At 38.4% G+C, this 2378-nt stretch overlaps 1 pseudogene; it reads left to right on the top strand.

The window, feature by feature from the left end:
• The first annotated feature begins 13 nt into the window (after positions 1-13).
• Positions 14-1804, top strand: LOC117797861 (annotated as a pseudogene).
• Positions 1805-2378: the final 574 nt, after the last annotated feature.

The raw sequence follows: 2378 nt of genomic DNA on the forward strand, positions 1-2378 counted from the left end.
GACAAAATATTTCATCACTTATGATAAAAGAGTGTACCTTTGAAGTTTGTTTACTTAGAGCAGATCCACTTTCTAAATCTATGCAGTACAATTGGAAATAAGATCTTTGCATGAGATCTTAATTGTCGGCTTTGTCAAGACTACTGGCAGATCAGATGATAGGAATGGTTTTATGCAATCACGGATTTCACAGGATAGTCACTGTGGATGAAAACCTTTAGCAGTATTATAAAATGGGATTGTGTGTTTGAAATTAACATCAGGAGGACCAAAGATACAGAACATGTTGACAACCATGGTTTGCCTAAAAGTGTGGCACTCAGGTTACACCCACCGTATTGGTTCTTCACACTTTTTGGTTAGCCTTTTTTTTATGGTTATACTAAGAAACAATACTGAAGATAAACTCTATAATCTCCTGCTTTTGAGAATGTGCCAATATGTCAAAATATCTACTAGAATCCAAGAAACTGAAAGATGCCTACACTGCTTTAAAGGCCAAATTATTAATGGAAATGGCTCAAATGGCAAACATGAAGCATGTTCACCAAGTAAAGTGGAAACAGATGAACTAAATCATGAATCCAGCCAAGATCAAGAACTTCTCCCAGAGAATGGATAAATCAGTTGGAGGAAGTGATGATTCAGATAATGGATAAATGTCAAGGAAACTTATAAAGATCAACTTGTCACAGGACACACAAAAATAAGATTACATTGTTCAACAATTTGGGCAGTATGGATACCAACTACATCAGAAATGACACCAGGCACATTCACTTTGGTGTTGGACAACTTAAGCTAGACAAAAGATCTGTCCTTTAGGTTGGAACTGACAATGAAGATGATTTTGAAAAATATGAAAAGTGTAGAATACAAACCTCCTAAAAACTTCTTGAACATTTTAGAAGAGCTAGGTGCTGAAAATCCCCAGTATTACCAAAATCGTTAAGAAGCCACTGGGAATATGGATTTGATCCCAGCATCCAGTACTTGTTACATCTGAAAGTGATTTTCTGAGACCCAAATTAGATACTTTAATCGGTTTTCCTATAAAAAACTTGGGTATATTGGAATTCCTAATTAATCCAAATGCAAGGCCTGGATGCTATAATTTGAGGTCTGTTTTCAACCACCGTGGAAGGGTAGGAAGGCACTATTCTGCTTTTGCAAGAAAAAATATGATGAATTGGTATTATTTTAATCAGTGTCTCACCCGCATCTGAAGGCCAAATTGTGTTGAAAGCAGTGTATATACTCTTCTACAAGAGATAAGACACAGTAGATCTGGCTCCCCCCCCCCCAAGAATCCCATTTAGAAAGTGGCGAAGATAGTGGTGGTGATGACAATACAGAGAATGAAAACAGTGCACACTGACTAGTCAAAGCCCTTGAAGCCACAGAGAAGAAACTTTCCTGCTGGTGGCATTTGTGAAAGTGAACTTATCTACCACATTAAAACAAGCTTGAGACAGCAAATGTAAATCTTTCAAGAGATGTTAATTTGTGCGGTATATGAAGTGAGACACAATGAAAACTTTTATAGAAATGTCTCAATTCATTTATAGTTTTGAATTACAAGTTACATGTAGAACGTAAAAATGTTATCAATGTTCAGATACCTCATTTAGAAAGGTGGAAGTATATTTAAAGACTGTATATAAATAACCTTTACTACTTTCCCTTAATGCATTGTATCTGTATTTCTGACCATAAATATCTGAAAACTTTTTTCAGTGAGCTCCAAGCCTCTTCTGGTATCCAGTCTGGGTGGGGGTGGTTTCCATGTGCCAGACTGCGGAAGTTGGAAAGTGTGCNGTATCCAGTCTGGGTGGGGGTGGTTTCCATGTGCCAGACTGCGGAAGTTGGAAAGTGTGCTGCTTTGTGGTTGGCTGGCCTTTCTGGCTCCTTGTCACTGTTGATTCTTTACCTGTCTCCTTTCTGGACACTTGCTCTCCCCTTGAATTAACCATTCCTCTATGCTCCCGTGACATTTGGTTGTATTGGATCTTCTGTTAGAGCATTTTGGTAGTGACTTGTGTATATATATCACCTTTCTGAGGCACAGCAACCCAGTATGCTCTTGACATCTAGCAGCTATTACCTAAAAAATCTGTTTCCATCATGACTGCTCCAAGGACCATCCAGGGCTTATAATTTTCCTCCTATTCAATCGGAGTGGATGCTCACGTGTCACTGTGTAGAATTCTTGTATAAGGTTGGAAAAATGACTTAATATGAGTTACAGAAGAACCCAAAAGTCCAAACAACTCCCCCAACCGCAGGAAACCTATCTTCCAAACAGGAAGGAGTAGCTTATCAAGGCTTTGGTGCCATCTTGGGGATACTTGTTGGATTACAACTGATTTTTGCCTTTT

The sequence above is a fragment of the Ailuropoda melanoleuca genome, unplaced genomic scaffold (assembly GCF_002007445.2).
Source record: "Ailuropoda melanoleuca isolate Jingjing unplaced genomic scaffold, ASM200744v2 unplaced-scaffold16282, whole genome shotgun sequence".
In the NCBI taxonomy this organism is placed as follows: Eukaryota; Metazoa; Chordata; class Mammalia; order Carnivora; family Ursidae; genus Ailuropoda; species Ailuropoda melanoleuca.